Source organism: Ammospiza caudacuta, chromosome 3 (assembly GCF_027887145.1).
Source record: "Ammospiza caudacuta isolate bAmmCau1 chromosome 3, bAmmCau1.pri, whole genome shotgun sequence".
NCBI lineage: Eukaryota > Metazoa > Chordata > Aves > Passeriformes > Passerellidae > Ammospiza > Ammospiza caudacuta.
Window position 1 is genome coordinate 116,346,897 of NC_080595.1, and position 23,094 is coordinate 116,369,990.

Here is a 23,094-nt window from a genome sequence, read left to right on the forward strand (position 1 = left end):
AGAGGAGAGGAGAGGAAGGAAGTGTCGGAAGGAAGTGTCGGAAGGAAGGAAGTGTCGGAAGGAAGTGTCGGAAGGAAGTGTCGGAAGGAAGTGTCGGAAGGAAGTGTCGGAAGGAAGTGTCGGAAGGAAGTGTCGGAAGGAAGGAAGGAAGGAAGGAAGGAAGGAAGGAAGGAAGGAAGGAAGGAAGGAAGGAAGGAAGGAAGGAAGGAAGGAAGGAAGGAAGGAAGGAAGGAAGGAAGGAAGGAAGGAAGGAAGGAAGGAAGGAAGGAAGGAAGGAAGGAAGGAAGTGTCGGAAGGAAGTGTCGGAAGGAAGTGTCGGAAGGAAGTGTCGGAAGGAAGTGTCGGAAGGAAGTGTCGGAAGGAAGTGTCGGAAGGAAGTGTCGGAAGGAAGTGTCGGAAGGAAGGAAGTGTCGGAAGGAAGGAAGGAAGGAAGGAAGGAAGGAAGGAAGGAAGGAAGGAAGGAAGGAAGGAAGGAAGGAAGGAAGGAAGGAAGGAAGGAAGGAAGGAAGGAAGGAAGGAAGGAAGGAAGGAAGGAAGGAAGGAAGGAAGGAAGGAAGATTAGGCCAATGCTTTTTTCTTCCCCAAACCTCTCTGAAACCAAGACAAGACTGAAGAAGTGCTAAGAGCCAGCACAAATTCCATCCCTTATCAGTACAGATAACCGAGGGGGCCTTACAGGAGAGCTGGAAAATGACATTTTACACAGACATGGAGTGACAGGACAAGGGGGACAGGCTTTGGGCTGAGAGAGGGCAGATGTCAATGGGATATTGGGGAGGAATTCTTGGCTGTGAGGGTGGGGAGGCCCTGGCACAGAATCCCCAGAGAAGCTGTGGCTGCCCCTGGATCCCTGGGAATGTCCAAGGCCAGGCTGGAAGGGGCTTGGAGCAAGCAGGGACAGTGGAAGGTGGAGCAGGATGAACTTTAAGGTTCCTTCCACCCCAAACCAGTCTGGGATTTTATGATTATCCACTGTGCTGAATTCTGTAATTCCTGATGCCAATCAGAGCTATCCACAGCCAAATATCAGGCAGGCAAAATCCAAGCTTTTGAAACAGTCACCACATTTAAGCTTGGTAATTTATTACAATTAAACTGCAGTAGTGTAATTCAAGTGGAAAGGATGATACTCAAGGTAAAACAGCCAAGGTCTAATGCTAAGAGGGGCTTTCACAGAGAGAAATTGTGTTTAATCTGTGCTTGAGAGCAGAGGCAGGTCCCTCTCCTGCTCACACTTTTCCAATGCCATCTGCTCGAGTTCAGCTCAGTGCAAGTGTTCCTCTCCTTGCAGGAACTGGAGAAGGAACAAGATTTAAAAGTCAATACCTACAGAAAAGAACAGCAGCTCGAGATGAGGAAATTGCCTTAAATTTCATTTCTCCCAAGTACCTGCAAAAGCAGCAGCACACCCCTTCACTCGAGCACTTCTTTTCCCTCTTTATCTCTGTTTATTGATTTTACAAGGAAAATCAGCACCAGGGCTTGTGCAGGAAGGATGAATTATCTGTGTGGATTCAAGAGGTTTAAAGCAGACTTGCACTGAAATCTGAGAATCAAATTGTGAGCAAGATTTTTCAGCCTTTATTACATCCACAAGGAAAAAGCATTTTCCATAGGAAAACAGATCCGTGAAAAGCTGCCCAAGCTTTCATTTGGATTCTCCTTAAAACCTTTACATTGCACAGAAATGTTGTTTTCATTAGAGATTTCAGAAAGAATAAAATGAAAAACAAAAACTGACATTTCCTACAAGCATCCAGGGAGCTTTTCTTCTTTACTACTTTACTGTGCCAGAAAAAAAAAACAACAACACTGCTTGCTTTAAAATAAATTTTCAATTAAAACTGCTCTGCAAGACTGAAGCATTTCATTTCTCAGGGAAGGCAGATTTTCCTTGGGGATGGGGTGGATTTGCTGTGCACAACACACACAAGCCCAGGGTCAGTGACAAACACTCAGGGCCCAGGCACCACAGAAATGGGGAATAAATCAAAGTAAATCAGAATCCCTTTGAAAACAGCAAGAATCCTTGGGTCCTACCCCAGCTCTGACTTCACTTAGTGAAAATGACTCTATTTTTAAGTAAAAAGGTATTAATCCAAGTCAATTAGTCCAACAATACAAAACCCCTATTTGCAGAAGCGACCTTCTTTCCAATTACCTTAATTTTACCTCTGGAAGTAAATTAAGACAAACCTTCAGGCAAATTTCATTCAGAGCAAGAACTAAATTTCATAAACTTCAAACAATTAAACCTGAGAAGCTGAATTCTCATTAATTTGCCTGTGTATCCAAATGCAGATGAGCCATGAACCTCCCAGCACCCTCAGCCCAACTTTCTGCTCCCAGACTGATGCTGCCCTTCCTGTCAGTAATTGTTTTTTTACCAATTAACCTCCCAGATGGTTGCATTTCCAGAGCTGAGAGTGTTGAGCTGTCTAAAACTCCCAGATCCTGGGAATGGGAAGCATTACAAGATGCTTCAGGCCATTAAACGTGTGTTGAGTGCTGGAGCCCAGAGCCAGCCATCAAACGAGATAAAAACCTCCAACAAAAGATTTCCAGAGGAGGTTTCTGCTAAAATAAAGTAAAAAATGGGAGGCTGGGGAGTTTGAAATATTAAGGAGTGAGAAATCTGTTTTCCAAGTTCGTTTTAGTGTGTTGACTCTGCTAAGTGAAAAGGGCTGCTTAAAGGGAGTGGATGGAATCAATCATAGCAGTTCAGGGAAAAACGGCCCAGAGGTGGGGGGGGGATAATTCAATTGGCTTCAAAAATGCCAATTTGCTTAAAATAAAGAGAAAAGGCCACTGGGGCAGGCAGGCAGTGAAGAGGTCTGACTAGGGATGGATTTCTGAAGACCAGCTAAAGTTCCTGAGACTTCCTTTCCTTTCCTTCCTTTCCTTTCCCTTTGCCTTTCCTTTCCTTTCCTTTCCTTTCCTTTCCTTTCCTTTCCTTTCCTTTCCTTTCCTTTCCTTTCCTTTCCTTTCCTTTCCTTTCCTTTCCTTTCCTTTCCTTTCCTTTCCTTTCCTTTCCTTTCCTTCCCTTCCCTTCCCTTCCCTTCCCTTCCCTTCCCTTCCCTTCCCTTTCTCCAGCCCCAAAAAACGCTTACAATGAGACAAAAGGAGAGAAAGGAAAAATCTCTCAAGTGCTGTAATTAAGGAATATGTAAGGAAACAAATAATGACAAACTCGCTTGCTGATCACCTCTGCTCCAGGAACAGAAGAGTCCCAGAGTGAAGACAGATAAAAAAGGAACATGCACGGATGGCCTGGGGTATTTGGAGAGAGAGGAAAATATCTGCAAATGACACACGAGGCTGTGCTTCTGTGACACCATCACAATTTCACAGATGTAATTCTGAGCTTTCTTCAGGTGAAGAAGCACAGCTGGAACATCACAAAGTCCCTTAAGGGAGGGAGTGGGAGCCCCATTTTTCAGCAGTAAAACCACAGGATGACACAGCTGGAGAAGCAGCTTGGTTCCCAGGCCAGGGGCAGAACTCAGTCACTGCCCTGGATGCTCATCCGGGGCTGGGAGGGTCATTGGGGCACAGAGCTGCTCACAGCCAGGGCTCAGGGTCACAGAAACAAGCTCTGCTCAAAGAGTTGCTCGATTTGCTCTGTGAAAAATGCCAATCACTTGTTTTTAAAAATTTAAAAGTTTAATATTAATAAATGGTTATGAAAATAGTAATACAATTAGAGTAATAATGACTTGGACAATTTGAATTAGGACAATATGAGACAATAAATACAAAGAGTTATGGACAGTCTGGGTACCTTTTTCTGGGCAAAATAAGCCCGAAAAAGGACACACATTAACAAAGGATTAACCCTTAACAACAACAGCCTGTTGCATATTCATACACCTCATCCATGATGCATCAATTCCATTCAAACACAGGATTCTGTCTGCTCATCCTCAGCTTCTTCCTCTGAATCCTGACAGCGCCTTCGAGGTGGGAAGAAGTTCATTTCTTCTGATAAGAGAGCAATAAATTCTTTATCTCTGAAAGATTCAGGTGTCCTGTGGCTGCTATCTCACTGCAAGTCCTTTCTTTAAAAAAATATCCTACATAGGATAGTTTCTATTTTAACATTTTTTATAACCTAAAACTCTATTTACCACACTACTTAAGAGAATGAATCCAGCATTACTTTCTAACACAACACATACAATATTCATTCGAATATTTGCAAAAAGCCAATCATAAAATCCATGCATTTTTCACACTTTCTTTCCCTCTTCCAGGTCTTTCCTCACAGGCACTTGTCCTCAGAGCAGCTGTGGCTGCCCCTGGATCCCTGGAAGTGTCCAAGGCCAGGCTGGATGGGGCTTGGAGCAGCCTGGGATGGTGGGAGGTGTCCTTGCCCATGGCAGGGGTGGCACTGGATGAGATTTAAGGTCCCTTCCAACCCAAACCATTCCAGGTTTCTCTGATTCCCCCACCCAGGGCTGCTGGGCATGAAAATCCAAGTTGCTTCAACACCTTCACTGCCACAGGCATCAGACAGGAAAGAGGAAGGGAAGACCCAACCCTTCCAAAATGGACAAGGAAGCAAAACTGACTCCCAAATATCAGGTAACATTTCCTGACTGTGAAAAATGTGTGTATTTTATGATTGGCTTTTCACAAATATTCAAATGAATATTGTATGTGTTGTGTTAGAAAGTAATGTGGGATTCATTCTCTTAAGTAGTGTGGTAAATAGAGTTTTGGGTTATAAAAAATGATAAAACAGAAACTATGCTATGTGAGATACTTTTTTTAAAGAAAGGGCTCACAGAGAGATAGCAGCCACAGGACACCTGAATCTTTCAGAGATAAAGAATTTATTGCCCTCTTATCAGAAGAAATGAGCTTCTTCCCACCTCAAAGGCGCTGTTGGGATTCAGAGGAAGAAGCTGAGGATGACCAGACAGAATCCTGTGTTTGAATGGAATTTATGCATCATGGATGAGGTGTATGAATATGCAACAGGCTGTTGTTTTTAAGGGTTAATTTTCTGTTAATGTGTGTCCTTTTTCGGGCTTATTTTGCCCAGAAAAAGGTACCCAGACATCCATAACTCTTTGTATTTATTGTCTCATATTGTCCTAATTCAAATTGTCCAAATTATTATTACTCTAATTGTATTCCTATTTTTATAACCATTTTATAACTATGAAACTTTTAAAATTTTAAAAACAGGTAATTGGTGTTTTTCACATTGATATTTCTCAAGAAAACATCAAAAGTTTTTTAGCCAAGAAGGTAACTGGAAAACCTCCCCCAGGTGAGAGCAGCACTGGGAATGCCCCTCTTGGACACCATACACAGCAGGAAAGGGGCTGCCATCAGCTCAGTCTCAGCAGCTGCATGAAGAGCAAATGATTTTCAAGGTGCTCAGATGGGCTCATCTCAATTTTTTTTTGATTTTTTAGTCGAAGTTTTTGGTTAAGTCATCACTCACTCAAAGATTTTCCCTTCCCCCTCGAGCGCAAAGCACAGGAGGCAGTGGTGGATCTCATCCCAGCTCCTGCTGCACTCACCCAGCACATCCCAGTCCCTGGTAGGGAGGAAGTGCATGCACCGTGGTCAGATTTATTATCTTTAAAACCACCATTGACACACTTGGCAGAACTCAGAACTCTCCTCTGGGAAGATGAAACCTGCCACGTTTGACGTGGGAGTCACACATCCCTTCTCCCATAACGGAGCTCACACTGACAAACACAGACACAAATCTTGGGGAAGTCACAGCTCCCCCCACCCTCAGTGGGAACCAGGGCTATTAATTTCAATTTGGAGCATCCCACCCCTCCAGCCAAAAGCAGCAGGCAGAGAGAATAACCACATCTCGCTGCGCGCTCTGCGATTTATGACCTGGAATTTCAGCAAGGGGAAGAGGAGTTCTGGTCCTGCATTTCATTTTTCTGCCTCTAAAACCCTTGCCAATAACAACAGAATGTCACCAAGCACCAGCTCCCTTCCCAAAGGAGCGGCACAGGGTGGGACAGAGCCCAGCTCCTTCTCCCACAGCTTTATTCCATGTGAAGGGCAAACAGGAGCAAGGGTTTAAGTGCTAAAGCAAACAGAGGCAGCTTTAACACACAGCTGGATGAAAGAGGCTGAACACAGCTGCTCTTGAAGTCATTGCTTTGTAGTCTTCATTCCCACAGATAATTATGAGCTTAGAGGTTCCAAGACTTCAAATGATACTTTGTGCTTCCTTCAAGTATATATATAAAAAAATACATTTTAGATCTCATATGCTTCTTAAGTCAGGATTAATGAATCCTCACAGAAATCACAGCAATGGCCACAGTTACCTGAGTGATGGACTGTGAGGGGCTCTGATGAGCTTCTGGTTTTGCAGAAAGGCTGAACCTTAACCTGGCTAGGACCTGGACCCATTAAATTAATAAATTTGTGCTTTCTTCAAGTATATATATATAAAAAAATACATTTTAGATCTCATATGCTTCTTAAGTCAGGATTAATGAATCCTCACAGAAATCACAGCAATGACCACAGTTACCTGAGTGATGGACTGGGGGGCTCTGATGTGCTTCTGGTTTTGCAGAAAGGCTGAACCTTAACCTGGCTAGGACCTGGACCCATTAAATTAATAAATTTGTGCTTTCTTCAAGTATATATATATAAAAAAATACATTTTAGATCTCATATGCTTCTTAAGTCAGGATTAATGAATCCTCACAGAAATACCACAGTTACCTGAGTGATGGACTGGGGGGCTCTGATGTGCTTCTGGTTTTGCAGAGAGGCTGAACTTCAGCCTGGCTAGGACCTGGAACCATTAAATAAATGATACTTTGTGCTTTCTTCAATTATGTATATATAATAAAATACATTTTAGATCTCATATGCTTCTTAAGTCAGGATTAATGAATCCTCACAGAAATCACAGTAATGGCCACAGTTACCTGATAGACTGGGGAGGGCTCTGATGTGCTTCTGGTTTTGCAGAAATTTCAGAATTTCAGCCTGGCTAGGACCTGGAACTATTAAATTAATAATTTTTTAGGGGTAATATTACTGCCTTGGAGACTACACATGTACAAGCGTTCCTTTAAAAGTAGATTTGAGAAATATTGATTTTCAAGAGGATTTCACAAAGCACTGTTAGTAATAAAGGCAGCATTTGGGAGAACAAAGCTGGAAGTTTTAACTCCCCAAATGCTGTGAGTGGGGAACTTGGGAGAACTCGAGTCCAGGGAATGAAGGAATTCATCTGGTTTTTCACATCCACCTTGAAATAAGAAATGACAGTGCATGGGGCCAGCAAGCCTCTCTGGAGTGACTGGTGTTTAATAAATGATGGCAGTATTTTAAAAAGAGATACAAGAAAACAAGACCAAAAAAGGACCAAAAGTGTTTTATGAACAAAGAAAAAAAAATAAAAATAAGACAGTTCTACTCCAAGGGCATAGACAAAAAAAAGAGCTACAAACAAGAACTAAACACAAGACACAAGTTTGTGGAGGAAAAGAACAGGTTATTCTCTCCCTCAGATCTGAAGAATACACTGTATTTTACACAGCAATGGGGAGAAGGAGTAGGGGGAAGAGAGTATCAAAATCCAAACAAGTCACAAGGCATCAACAATCCCTTGATGACAGCAGAGTAGTTTTTGTTGGCACAGCTCACGACAGCTGGAGGAATAATTGCGATGCTGAGCGAGGATGCCGAGAATATTTCGCTTCAGAGCCTCAGATGAAAGATGTTATCCACAAGCACTTTGCAAATGTTAATTAAACCCACACAGCCCCTTTTTGGCAGATCAAGGAGTATTTATCCCTCTTTTGCAGAGAGGGGAATGAATATCTCAGGCACTTTTAACTTCAGGTTAAAGCTGCTCTTTGTAGTTAGGAAGTGCCCCACAGAAACACCACTAAAAACACAAATTAACCTTCCCAGTCCAGCACAGCCAGGATGGAGCTGATCCCTCTCACTTCTCTCTGACCACTGCCCCAACAGAAAATTTTTCTGATTCTACAGAAAAAGCAAACTCTGAGATGAATATGGGCACTACAAATGAGCTGTAAAACAACAGCGACCCTTGGTGAGTTGGGAAAAAAAAAATTCAAATAAATTCAACTGCTCTTCCTTTGGTGACAGCTTTTCCAAGGCTTAAAATCATGGAATAACCTGAGTTGGAAGGGATTTATAAGGATCATTGATCCAACTCCTGGCTCTGCACAGACACCCCAATAACCCCCCCTGGGAGTGTTGTCCAAACCCTCCTGGAGCTCTGGCAGCTCAGTGACCTCAGCCCCTCCTTGTAGCTGCTCCCACCATTCCAAACAAGCTTCCTATTCCATAAAACACCATTCCCCAACAGGATGAAACAGTAACAGTGTCAATTTAAGCAGAACCAGTGGAAATAAAAAGGAGCAGTGAAATCATTACCAAAAAAGACAAAAGAGGCACAAAGTATTTGAGGTACCTGCACTGGCAGGGCAGGAGCACCACTGTGTCACAGACTTGTTTTATAAAAATCATTTTTTCTTCTTGAGAAGCTGAGAGGCCTCAGGAACAAAATGTAAACATTGATTATCTGCTGCTGTGGAATGCAACAGGTGCATCTGTGATTGGTCTCATGTGGTTGTTTCTAATTAATGGCAAATCACAGCCCAGCTGGCTCAGACTCTTTGTCCAAGCCACAAACCTTTGTTATCATTCTTTCTTTTGCTATTCTTAGCCAGCCTTCTGATGAAATCCTTTCTTCTATTCTTTTAGTATAGTTTTAATGTAATATATATAATAAAATAGTAAATCAAGCCTTCTGAAACATAGAGGCAGATCCTCATCTCTTCCCTCATCCTCAGACCCCAGTGAACACTGTCACACCACTGTGTCCTGGAAAAAAGAGCTTTTCCTCAGAAGAAAACCACTCCATTATTTGCTAAAGGGAACATTTGGTATTTAAGAGGGGAAGGGTCAGTTTGTTGGATCTATAAAAGAGTAGCTGAGAACATCTGCAAGGTCAGGAAGAAAATGCATAAACACACATGTGAACTAAAACACCAAAACACACGGTGGTGGTCAATGCCTGTGATCTTACCATGAAAATAAACATATTTGGAGTTCCTTCCTGTTAAAAAAAAAAAAACAACCCAAACCCCTGAAGCAGCTGATTTATATATATTTCAGTTGGAAATACATTTGAGGATGCAGTTGGAAAGGAAACCTGAGAGTGAGAGGAGCACTTTCAAAGGCTGTCCAGCAGAAAGGCTGTGGGACAGGGTCCCTCCCCCAGAGGCACACACTGATCACACACACGGGGTGTAATGGGTTTATACATCTGTATTTATATTCCACGCGTGTTTTCAGTGTAACCCACAGGGCACAGCACACAACTCACCAGCACCCAGCAGCTCAGGAGAGTGCCCAGGGCTGCAGGCTGCATTTAGAGCAAGTGCAGGGCCTGAAAAGCTTTTCCTGGGCTAACCCAGTGCCTCAGCTTGTGGTGGTGCTCACAGGGGTCCCAGGATGAGGGGAGAGATGAGAATGTTGACTCCATGTTTCAGAAGGCTGAAATATTTTTAAGACATATATTATAGAAAACATATTATTTTATGATATATATTATATTAAAACTATACTAAAAGAATAGAAGAAAGGATTTCATCAGAAGGCTGGCTAAGAATAGAAAAAGAAAGAATAACAAAGGTTTGTGACTGACCAGACAGTCTGGACAGCTGGGCTGTGATTGGCCATTAGTTAGAAACAACCACATGAGACCAATCACAGATGCACCTGTTGCATTCCACAGCAGCAGATAACAATTATATAATTATAATTATATAATCACTGTTTACATTTTGTTCCTGAGCCCTCTCAGCTTCTCAGGAGAAAAAATCCTAAGGAAAGAATTTTTCATAAAACATGTCTGTGACATCAGCTGGCTTTCTTGGGAGCTTGCATGATCACAGGAATTTTAGGAGCTCCAAGATCCTGCTTGCAAAACCAGGCTGGTACATGCCACAGCAAAGGGGCCATCACCCCTAACTCAGCTTTGTCACTGCCCCACACAGGTGCCACCATTTCCTCACTGCTAATCCAAGGAACGGGAAGCTCCAAAGAGCCAGGGAAAACCTGAAACCTCCCCAGGGAAAACCTGAAACCTCCTCAGGGAAGGAGGTTGTGCAATTCCAGCATTACCTGTTGTGAAAAACACCAATCACTTGTTTTTAAAAATTTTAAAATTTTCATAGTAATAAAATGGTTATAAAAATAGGAATACAATTAGAGTAATAATAATTTGGACAATTTGAATTAGGACAATATGAGACAATGAAAACAAAGAGTTACAGAGGGTCTGGGTACCTTTTTCTGGGCAGCAGGAGCCCGAAAAAGGACAAAGGACACCTGTTAACAAAGGATTAACTTTTAAAAACAGCCTGTTGCATATTCATACACCTCATCCATGATGCATCAATTCCATTCAAACACAGGATTCTGTCTGATCATCCTCAACTTCTTCCTCTGAATCCCGACAGCGCCTTCGAGGTGGGAAGAAGTTCATTTCTTCTGATAAGAGAGCAATAAATTCTTTTTCTCTGAAAGATTCAGGTGTCCTGTGGCTGCTACTTTGCTGCAAGTCCTTTCTTTACCATGGAGCTGCACTCCATGGTCCTCATGAATCCCTTCCAACTCAGGATATTCTCTCTCTGTGATTCTTTGCCCTCCAGCTCAGAGATGCTTCTCCAATGTGCTCACTCATGCTACTATTTGCACTAAAATTATATTACAATTTTTTTTTTTTTTTTGGGTGCAGTTTTTAGCAGCCAAGTCAAAGTATTTTGGCTGATAATTCCATCTGCGCCCTTGGCTTCTGGTTATATTAGAACTACACACAGTGAGGCAGATATTGAGACATTATTAAAGGTGCTGTGCATCCAGAGCAATTCCCACAGAAATGTATTTGCAGCCCACTTCATCTGGATGACAAGGCTGGAATTGGGGCAATTCCAGCTGGGAACACTGCTGCGTTTAACACGTGCTGCAATGCAAGGCACTGCACTGACCTTGCCTGGCTGCTGCTCTGGGGCTTCTCCCACCAACATTCTGAAGGGTTTGGGCTGGTTGTGATCTGCTGCCCCTGTGCCAGGTGAGCAGCCCCGTTCCAAACCCTCAGGAGAGCCGTGGGGCTCAGCACTGGAGGCTGCAGGAGGGGCAGGGGGCTCCAGGCAAGGGGCAGGGGCCAGGCTTTGTTATTCCACGCTTCCCGATAAGAGACCCAGCACATTTCGGGCCTTCCCACACAAATCCATATTTGTATGGCTGCCAGATCTTTATCACTTCCCTTTTTGCTTTTTTTTTTTTTTTTTGGTTGCTTGTTTTAAACTTTGCCCAAGGTTACATTCAGCAAAAGCTGCTCCCTCAAAATACAGCATTAAACCCACTATCACACAAACATCTGCAAGTCACATTTAAATCCTTCTTGAAAGCCAGTATTTTGCAAAAGAAAGCCCCAAGTGAGGCAGAAAGCAGAGAATTTTTGCAGCACGTCCCTTTGCAAGTGAAGCATTTTGCAAAGGCCCCCCTGCAGCTGCTGCTGTGACCTTCTGGAGATCAATGTCCCCACCTGTGCTCGCCCTGTCCTGGGGGAGCAAACACCACACACAAAAACAAGCAGCGCTTGCTAGCCTGGAATTTGACGCTGGGTATAAACGAGCTCAAAACCTCCTGCATCAAGTACAACCTGCTGCAGTCCCCAACTCAAAGCCCCCTCGGAAAGGGCTTAGAAAGAGCCCAGCAGCTGTTGAACTAATTCCCTTTTTTTTCCCCCACCCAAATTAATGTTTGGAATCTGCACATCTCTGACTAAAAGCCACTTTGTAACTCTCACTCACTGCTCGCGGCCTTTTACGATTTTCCTTTGGGGGATCAACACCGCCCTTAAGAGTTAAAGCTGGGGGTTTTTTTCAGCACCACAGCATCATCTGTATTTCTTATTTACAGAACCAGACATCATCTGTAATTAGTATTTTCAGTAACGCCTGTGCTGGCCCTTCACCTCTGCTGTCACCCTGCAGCTGCTCAGGGAGGCCTGACAGGGCCCCTTTTTGCAGCTCCCGTGTCCAGCAAATGTTCCAGACGAACAGGAGACCATTCCAGATTATCCCTCACCGGATTTAATGACTCTGGAAAGATCCCCAGGGAAGGAGTGTTTACTGCCAACGAGCTCCATTAAGTATCCAACAACATCCATCAAAAAAACAGCAAAACGTTGGGGTTTTAATTATTTTCCAAGCTGGCTGTAGCACACAGAACATCACAGAGCATGTGCCTGCCCACAGTTCTCTGCATTCTTTTGGGGACTGTCAGCAAAAACAGTGTGAAAAATGCATGTATTTTATGATTGGCTTTTGGCAAATATTCAAATGAATATTAGGTGTGTTGTGTTAGAAAGTAATGCTGGATTAATTCTCTTAAGTAGTGTGTTAAATACAGTTTTAGGTTATAAAAAATGTTAGAATAGAAACTGTGCTATGTAGGATTCTTTTTAAAAATAAAGGACTGAGCTAGCAGCCACAGGACACCTGAATCTTTCAGAGATAAAGAATTTATTGCTCTCTCATGAGAAGAAATGAACTTCTTCCCACCTCAAAGGCACTGTCAGGATTCAGAGGAAGTAGTTGAGGATGACCAGACAGAATCCTGTGTTTGAATGGAATTGATGCATCATGGATGAGGTGTAGGAGTATGCAACAGGCTGTTGTTTTTAAGGGTTAATCCTTTGTTAATGTGTGTCCTTTTTCCGGCTTATTTTGCCCAGAAAAGGTACCTGGACATCTGTAACTCTTTGTCTTCGTTGTCTCATATTGTCCTAATTCAAATTGTCCAAATTATTATTACTCTAATTGTATTACTCTACAATAATATTATTAATACTCTAACTGTATTAATATTATTATTACTCTAATTGTATTCCTATTTTTATAACCATTTTCTTACTATTAAACTTTGAAAATTTTAAAAACAAGTGACTGGCGTTTTTCACAGCAGCTACTCCCAGGAGGAGTAACTTTACTCAGGATAACCCAGCAGTAGGAAAACCCTGATTTTTGCCCTAAAATGCCAGCAGGGAGGGAGCAGAGTTACTGGGAGCACTTTTAGACAGTGACACACTCCTGGCACGAGAGGCTTCGTTTGGGATGTGGTTTTGCATTGCTGCTCAGCTGATCCCATGGCCTGGTGCTGCTGAAAAGAGGAATCTCCATCCCAATTTCCAAGCCTGAATCAAGGAGTTAGGCTGGAAGGAAACTGTCTGCACTGAGAGGGAAGGGAGTGGATCTGTATCAGTGCAAAAAGATCAGTGGGAGCAAAAACCTTTCCTTGCATCACCAGCTTGCCATGAGATCAGTTCAGCTACAATGCACAGGCACACTCTAAATTTAGAGAGCTTTCTAACTCTAAAGCTGAATCCCACGTCCATTATTCCTCTCCAGCACAAGAATGAGCCGTGCTATTAGAAATGCTTTTATCCCAACGTTGTGCTCTCCACCCTACAGGAGCACACATCAATTGTGGATAAAGTGGTTCAACTTTGGAACGCAGACAAAAACTGAGACCACGCTAATGGTGGTGAAAGACAGGTTGCCTGGGGAGAGAAATGATCAGAGATCTAAGAGGAAAAGGGGGGGGGGGGAAAACCCTACAGATAATTTACCTGTGCTTGGGTCACTGCTCATTAGTGCTCTGAAGAGAATCACTTCACAAGTTATAAATTAGGCTGCTCTCGCATTACTCCCTTATTATCCAGCTCAGGCAGGGCCGGGAGCCTTTCACATGCACGGGATAATGGGAACACTTACTCTGAATAAAATGAACAGAGCAAAGAAAAAAAAAAACAAACCAGGGGCCTTCATTTGGGCAGGAAAAACCATCAGGAGACCCAGCAGTGGCACTGGGTTTCAGCAGTCACCTCTCTGTCACTCTGCATTTCCTCCTTCTCCGGAGAAGGGAAAACCTCTCCAAAAACAAATTCGGGCTGTGCAGAAATTGTTTTCTCCTGTTGATATTTCCATCTACCCCCTGCTGGTTTGGGATTTCCAACAGATTTTTTAAAAGCTTTCCCCATTCTTAAGAAGTTTCTGGAGAGACTGTTCATAAAAACTTTTAATTTTGGTTATTAGGCAGAGAGCTCACTGTTCAACAGCAAGTCAATTTTTATCTCAATTTTTTTATTCTTTTGTAACCGTGGCTTAAAAAAATGCAGCTATAACACTTTTTTAAACATTTACTGTTTTTTTATTGTATAGAAATAAAATGCAGCAAACTAATATACAAGTGAAACCGGTCAGAGTTGGCAAGGGCAAGATCACTCTTTTCCCACACATCTTCTAATCTCCTGCTCATATCTCTGATAAAATAAACTCATTGTTTAAAAGTGCTTTAGCCTAAAGGTTAAAGGTTGACAAAATCCACAACTTTGGAACAACAAAAGCCAACTTTGACCAGAAAGGCCGAGACAGCCAATTCAGCCCCAAAATTCTGGCAATTTTCCCTCCTTAAAGGATGAGCTGTGCAGCTGCAGCCCCGGCAGCAGCAGCAGCAGCCCGACACTCGGCCTTGCTCTGAGGATTCCATCTCAGAGGCAAAAGCACATGGCCACAAAGACACACTTGGCCAGTGAACCCGAGAGGATCTGTATAAATTAGCTCCCTGGAGACCTGACAAAGGCTCCTTTCCCTCCTCAAAGGCATGAGCCTCACGGTGAGCACTCCAGGCAGAATGAAAAGGACTCTAAATCTGTCCGCTGGGAAAGGCAGCAGCTGGAGCAGCAGGATGGAGCTGCGAGTTCAGGCAGCCCCACACAGGAGGGAAGAGGGAAGAAGCAAATCCTCCTTTCCTTGGGGGCAGTCTCAGTGCATGGCAATCCCCTCCCAGGTTAAATCTCTCCTCCAAAAATGCCACTGGTACAGAGGGCTGAGCTCTGTGCAACGACCCTGATCCCATTACAGATCCAGCCCCACTCAGCACCAGCTTCCAAAATCTTCCCCCTCTCTTTTCAAATATGCAAAACAAGGGCTGCCAGAGCTCTGGGAGTGTTTGGACAGCACTCTCAGGGATGCACAGGGTGGGATTGTTGGGGCGTCTGTGCAGGGCCAGGAGCTGCCCTGGATGATCCTTATTGTGATATGAGTCCCTTCCAGGTCAGGATATTCTTAAATTCCAGGTAGGTTTTTTTGCAGCACTACCTAATACAGATCCAGGCTGAAGCCAGCCTCAGAGGAAGAAGTGAAAGCTCCCTGGAGAGGTAAAGCTGCCGCCCTTGCTCACTACTCTGGACCAAGAAAAATTCCTCTTGTAAAATTGTAAGCATCATCTTCACAGCAAGATGCCCGTGCCTTCCATCCACATCAGCCTTTCTGCTGCCTGTGGGAGGCACAGATCTTGGCTTGCATTTAGCTCCTGAGTCACCTGGGAGCTGGGAACAGAAGGAATAGGAATCCTTCAGTCATCAGCATCACCAGCTAAAAAACACCCAGAGAGCAGCAGCAGGTCTGAGAGGCACCGAGTGCAGGAAGCACGTGACAAAAACATCTCCAGCAGTAAAAAATTTAATAACCTTGTTATTAATTCTGAACAAACAACAACACTGATTCCCACTCTTCCTCTGATTTGCAACAGGAGGAGGAAGAAATAAAGTTGTTTAAACAGGAACAGCTGTTACATCAATGCCCGTTTAATGGAGTCTCCAGCATCCCCTTCTCGGGAGAGCCGTCGATGTTTGAGGAGGAGCTCTGCCTTTTCAAGAGGACTTCAGAACCTCAAACACCAACCTGCAGCTAGATTTCCTCCCTAATCAGAAGCCAATTATCCCGCTGAGTGATGACAGAACAATTCATAAAGTAAACCCTTCTCATATCAGGGCCCTCTGTGATGGAGTTGTGCTGGGAACTTCCTTGCAACAAAAGCAAGGGGGATTTCACTTGTGCTTCCCACAGTTACTCCCAAGGGCCTCCCTCTGAACTGCCAGGTAAACATTCAGTGTAGAAACGCCTCACTGACAATGTGAGCTAATGCACTTCTATCCCAAGTAGAAGTTCCCAAGTTTTTATCAAGTCTGAGATCTAGAAAGCATTTACACCCAGCATTTACACCCAGCTGTCTCCAGAGTTCACTCACAGACCCAAATTTGTGCCACTGCCATTGTTTCTCACTCCCCAGTCACTGCTACAGTAATGCAAACCTCCTGCAGAGTCCTTTTAATCATTTTTAACCACTTTGAAACAGTTTTATTGTACTGAATAATTACTGCAACATTTTCATATCACAAAGCTGTTTTCAGGCTTTGTTCCTTGCAGGGTTCTCCTCCCAGCACTGTTCCCTTCCCAGGTGTCTGAGGTCAGATAAACTGAAATGAGTTCCAGAGAGGGCTCTCAGTATCGGCTGCTGGATAAATGAAGCCACAAGTTCATGGAATGGGTTGGGTTGGAAAAGACCTCAAAGCTCATCCTGTTCCACGGGGCGGCTGAGCTTTGTTATTTAACAATGAAAAGAAACAGCAAGACCAAGAGAAGAATCAGGGAATCTTTAAGGTTGGAAAATCACAAAATTCCAACCATCAACTCAGCACCACCACATTCACCACTACACCAGGTCTTCAAGTGTCACATCCACACCTTTTTTTGAACACTTCCAGGGATGGTGATGGGCATCCAATCCAGTGGTTGACAAGCCTTTCCATGCAGAAATTTTTCCTAATATCCAAACATAACCTCCCCTGGCACAACCTGAGGCTGTTTCCTCTTACCTGAGAGAAGACCTGACCTCCACCTCTTTACTACAGGGAGTTCTGTGGAGCAAGAAGAGGCCTGGAGAATTGCAGCCCTGCACTAACATCAACCTGGTGGCTTTCACCTCACTTGAGCTCCTTCCCTCTAACCCCGTGTGTGATCCAAGCACTGGGAGCAGAAACGAAATAAACACACAAACAGTGCCTTATTCTCCCCAGATGTGAAGCAGCTCCTGGAGGGAAGGGAGGAGAGCAGAAGGCGGGCTGCCATTCCAGGCCCAGCAAGCAGGAGCACTGCAGCACACACTGCTGGCTTTGTGATGTGCCACAAAGGCAGCCTGTTCCAGCTCCCTGCCACACATTGTCCCACACTGCTCTGCTCCAGTTTCAGTGGCTGCATTGCACGGAAAAGTCCCCTGGGTGGTGGCACAAGGGGCTGGATTCTCCCAGCTCCACCTCCCCAGCGTGGCCGCATCACCACAGGGACGTCTCCAAACCTCCCCTTGCTCCAAGCTCATCCAGGAGGTTTCCCCTTCATGGAGTCTCTCATCACAAGAGATTTACTTGGGCACAGCAAAATTCCACCACACAGCTCAGCATTTTACAGGCCCTTTCCACACTGGCTGTATTATGCACTAAAAAAGGTGAAATATAAATAAATAGATGCAGTGTTCCAGTGCTGTCCAGGAAGAGCTGACCCCTCATTCAGGGAGATCAATGTCTGCTGCATTTATACCCTCCAAGGCCAAAAATAATGCTGGAACCACCAGGAGAAACAGCCAATTAAGCTGTTTTTCTCCCAAGCAGATTAAAAATTACTCTCAATTTACTACCTTACTAAACTACAGCTGAAATTATTACAGTAGGCTGGCTGTGGGCTGACAGGCTGCCTGTGTGCAACCTCACACACAGGAGAGGAAAAGAAAGGGCCATTAATATAAATTTATGTATTTGTATATAGATACAGATGATATAGATATAGATATAGATATAAATAAATGCAAATATATAGATTATATAGATATTAGATATAGATATAGATTATTAGATATTATAAATATAGATAGAGATAGAGATAGATATAAATAAAAATATACATAAATACAAATATAGATATAGATGATATTATATAGTTAGATAGATATAGATATAAATATAAATAAATACAAATATAGATATTAGATATAGATTTAGATATAGATTATTAGATATTATAGATATAGAGATAGATATAGATATAAATATAAATAAATACAAATATAGATATAGATTATATAGATATTAGATACAAATATAGATATAGATTATTAGATATTATTTAGATAGATAGATATAGAGAGATAGATATATAAATATAAATATAAATATAAATAAATACAAATATAGATATAGATTAAATAGATATTAGATATAGATATAAATAAATACAAAGACAGACATAGACATAGACATAGACATAGATATAGATATAGATATAGATATAGATATAGATATAGATATAGATATAGATATAGATATAGATATAGATATAGATATAGATATCAAGGGAAGAAATACTAAAAAACCTCCGTCCTTCACCCACAAGCAGGGGCTGGGACACCCTGAGGAGTGGTAGGAAATCACCCTAGAGTTTCTGGATGTGTTTCTCTCCCTCTCTCCTCTTTATGGTGTCCCCTGCCCAGGAGGACTCCCCAGCTGGTTGAGGCACAGGTGACACATCTTGGCAGGCCAGGTGAGGCTTTGGGGAGCTTTTGGTGTTTTATTGACAGATGTGTGCAATGAACTGACTGTGCTGCAGAAATCAGCTGCTTTGGGAGAGAACTGCCACAAGGATTTGGTCCTTGTGGTCCTTGGGCTCCCTGTGCAGAACAGAAGCCACAGTGGAGCACAGACAGAGCTGGGAGCTTTCTGGGGCTAAAGGCAGCAGAGAGGAAAGAAAAAAAGCACAGTGGTGGAAGATAAAGCTGAACACTGGGAAAAAACTGCCCTGGATGGTTCAGGAGCTGTGATTCAGCACTGGGGAAAACATCCAAGAGTTCTCAGCTGAACAGAGGCCCAGGTTTCCCAGGCTGCCCACAGGGCAGGGCTTTAATCAGCCCTGGGGAGCCCTGACTCACCTCAGGGCAGCGCAAAAGCCACGGATGTGAGTCAGGGCAGAGAGAGAAAACCACAGACTTGTCAGCCCCTGGGACTGCAGCCCTGGTGTTAACACTTTAATCACATCACATTCCAGTTCTGCTTTTTGGAAGCCACTAATAAAATAAATATCATTGATGCAGAGCAGAGGAGACAGAGAGCCAGGCCCTGCCCTTGCAGAACCAGCACCTGTTTGATGACGGATTTATATTTACCTAAATAAGACCAATTCTCCATTTGGATACAATTTCTTAACCAATGCAGAGGGGCAGAGTGTTTAACACCCAGAATGATTCCTGTCACCATTTAGAAGATGCAGTAGACACCAGCAGCCATTTAGTTTCACAAAATTGCTGCAGGATACAAAGATGCATCCCAGCTTTAGCAAAAAGCCACACAACCCTGCCAGGGCTCCTTGTTAACAATGTATTGTTCCAGTGACTCAGTGCACTGCAATGCTATCAGGTTTATTCATAGCTTTTCTGACAGAGTTTTTAGATTAGACACACAAATCTCTGCTTTTTAGAAATAAATAAATAAATGACTATGGGTTATTATTACATGGAGCATCAAAATTCCTGTTTTCTTTTCTATGGCTAAATATACAGAGAACTGCAGCAAAAGGACAGGACCTCAAAAACCCAAAGGTTCTTTCAATTTGCTAATAAGAACACTCAAGAGCAGAAAAAATGACCAAAAATTGTAAACAGTGAATATTATAGTAAAGATGGTCAAAAACATGAAGCATCTCTGCAAGAACCATTGAATCGATTAGGATATTTTAGTCTGGAAAATAGTCCTTTGACATGGGACACAAGTAGGGATTTACAGAATTTTAATGCAAATGACAATGACAATTCCCCGAACATGAGCTGGCAGTAGGTGCAGTTACCAAAAAGAAATAATTTACCACACAAAGTTAAACTTTTAAATGCCTGGACAGAGGCTGAAAAAGCACAAGAGCTGAATAAACTGATGGGACATGAAGGACATTCCTGCTGGCCATGGCTGGAGGCAGGACAGACCCAGCCCAGCCTCACCCAGCTCAGGCGTTTGTTTGCCACGTCCTGAGTTTTTAAAAAGTCTCCAGCATCTTCTGAGGGGAGCAGCAGCTGTGAGCAGGGGTTCCAGCTGAACGGGCAGCACAAACCCTCCCTGCCATGCCCCGGTGCTCTCTCTCCCCCAGCCCCTCTCCACTGTGAGCAGAGCCCTGCGGGAAGCACAGGAGGCATCAGACCCACACGGATGCTCACGTGGATGGTGCCACATCCTCACAGGAAGGGACCTGCTACAAAACTCCTGCACAACCTGGCTTTGCTGCCAAGCCAGGAAGTCTCAGGAGGTGTTTGAAGATGAGTTGTCTCAAAAGTATTTTTAGATTCCAGGCCTAATGCAGTTATTTAGGTATTTAGTGTCATGGAGAGAGTTTTGCATAAGAATGACTTGTTGAGGAGTCCCTTGACACAGGTTATTTTGCTGCTCCATGGCAATCACAGACTGTTTCCAGCGTCTCCTCTATTCCAGCTCCCTGCCCTTCCCTCAGCTAGCTCCTACTGACCTCAATCCATACTCCTTGCTTTAATCACAGTCTTCCACCCTAAAAAGGACTCCAAACATGAAATCCTTGTCTCCTGCATTCATTCCTCTGGGCACCAGCCCCACTAACCCAGAATGGCTCCTGAAGGTCAATGCTGAACCTGCTGCACACCACAGCAGGGCAATAAATGTTGCACAGGCCAAATGATGTCCTGGGGTGTGGGAACCCAGAACATCCCTCTGGCTGTCCAGGATGGCCAAACCCCTGCCAGAGGGCTCAGAGACCCTGGCACAGAGCCCAAAACACCTGTGGGTTTCATTATGACCCATGGAAAAAATTACCAACTTTATATGAAGTTCAGCAAGCTACAACATTTTAGGTAGAATGATAGTGAAGTTATCATGGGGTGGAAAAGCAGATTTTTGGGGTTTTTGGTATGGGGGTTCAGGAGGCAAGATGGAGGGATCTGGGCATGTCCAGCCTTTCTCCTTCTCCTTCTCCTTGGCCTCCATCTTCTGCTGTGATGGTGGCACTTTTGGATTGGTTCAGAGTAGAAGCTCACAGTCTAACATAGGTGATAGGCATTGGAAAGTAATTGTAAATATTGTACATGTAGTTTGTAGTATAAAAAGATAACACTGCTCTGGGGGCAGGCAGAGTGCCTGGACTGTCCTGCTGGATGGACCTCAGCTGGACAGGAGAAAGAATTTTATAGATAAGACACAATAAACAACCTTGAGACTGAGAAATGAAGAGCCCTGACTCCTTCTTCAAGTGCTGGGCTGGGAAAAGAGACTTTGGAACTCTTCTCAGGGTCACTCTGAAAGCTAGAGATCCTGGCACTGGGGGAAAGCGGTGCAGCCCTGGCCTTGTGCAGACTGCACAGCTGTCAGCCTGAGACTCCCTCCTCCTTAAGATATGCAAAAGAGAAGGAGAATTCAATGGTATTGACTGACTGCAGCTCCTCGAGTCAGCAGCTCTGGCTCAGAGCACAGCCTGGGATCAGAGCTGTCGATGAGGACCTTGGCACAGTGTTGGTCAATACCAGCCTGGTTTGTCCTTCACGTGCCCCCAGTGCTGCTCCCAGTCCTGTTATTCACTGTGGAATTTTTCACAGGAGCTGTGTTCCAGCTGAGGGGAGTCCCTGCTGTGTTTGGCAGAGCACAAACATTTCCTGGATCCAGAAGTACAGAAATGCTGTATTACACAGGAATAGACACCTGAGCCCAGGACCCCCTGCATGTACTGGTTGGGTATGGGAGAAATGAGGAAGCCACAAATAAAGCACAGGAATTCTCTGCCCTCCTCCCTGGGTACATCCACACCAACCTGATGACACAACCCAGTCTCTCAATGCATCATTTCATCCCTGACTTTTGTTAACAAACACTTTCAGTTTCAAGATTCATCATCCCACATGATCCTTAGGGGATCACCTGGCAGGACTGTCACAATAAACTCAATTCCTGCAGCTCCCACACTCACCTGCATTTTGCAGCCTGTGCTAGAGCATCCTCCTGCCTTTCAGAGGCAATTCCCTATTTCAGTCTGGCCACCCCACATGGGCCAAGACATTCCAATTACTCAAAATTTACTAGCTGGAGTATTTACTCCCTCACAATTGCGAGTTCTAAGATGTTTGCAGACACCTCATAAAGCACAGGCTCGTTATTACAGCCCATTAACACGCATGCAAGGCATTTTAATGTGTAAAAATTCCCCATGAAATAAAGATTTTCTCCTCCACTTTCAGGGCAAACCTGCCATCCTTACCATGGACTGGGCAATGCTTTCCAGTGGTTTATTCCTGCTGTTTTCCACCCACCAGCCCAGCCAAGCCTCATTTGGCTGATTTCATAGCACTCATTTATGAGCAACCCCGGCATGTGCCGTGGCAGGAACCTCATCCACCCTCCTCGCTCAGCTCCAGCACCTCCAGCAAGGCTGGAAGAGCTCTGGGGAGCATTTCCACTCCTGATCCACACAGGAAGCCTCAGGTGACACCTTTAGAGCTGATTCCCCACAGCCCTGAGCAGAACTGCGGCAGTTCTCTGCTCTGCCACTGCAAGTGGGATGAGGACACAATTTACCACTTTAGGTAAAACTGGAGCACAGCTTCTCCCAAAACAAGAGTTAAGCCAAGGAAGATTGTACTTTCAGGAAAACACTGTCCAAGCATGCAGACTTAATGCTGTGCCCCAATGGAGGCAATTTGAGGCTGACATCAGGCACCACAGAAAGTTTTATTCCTGAAATATGAAGGTACTCACTGTACACGGTGAGCAGCTGGCAAGCTGGAATCTGTCCCTCTTCTGCAGCCAGCTCTCTACTCATCTGTCTGGAGCCTGTTAGAGAGGGAAAAGAGCTGTAAATATAAAGTGACCAAAAAATTTCAACAAATTTTTTACATCAAGAAGTGCCAGGATCTCTAGCTTGTCAGAGTGACCCCGAGAAAAGTTCCAAAGTCTCTTTTCCCAGCCCAGCACTTGAAGAAGGAGTCAGAGCTCTTCATTTCTCAGTCTCAAGGTTGTTTATTGTGTCTTATCTATAAAATTCTTTCTCCTGTCCAGCTGAGGTCTGTCCAGCAGGACAGTTCCAGGCACTCTGCCTGCCCCTGGGGCGGTGTTATCTTTTTATACTAAAAACCACGTGTACAATATTTACA

At 43.9% G+C, this 23,094-nt stretch overlaps 1 protein-coding gene across 3 annotated transcripts in view; it reads right to left on the reverse strand.

Moving 5' to 3' along the window:
• The window catches only part of EXTL3 (exostosin like glycosyltransferase 3), a 131,049-nt gene that overhangs the window by 82,659 nt on the left and 25,296 nt on the right, over positions 1–23,094 (reverse strand). For 2 of the 3 annotated variants that reach the window (XM_058802147.1, XM_058802143.1), the window contains exon 2: positions 22,700–22,774. The exons of the other annotated variant lie outside the window; for it this stretch is intronic. The gene's annotated coding sequence lies outside the window, so the exon portion shown is untranslated. The remainder of the gene's footprint in view (positions 1–22,699; positions 22,775–23,094) is intronic. 3 annotated transcript variants of the gene reach the window in all.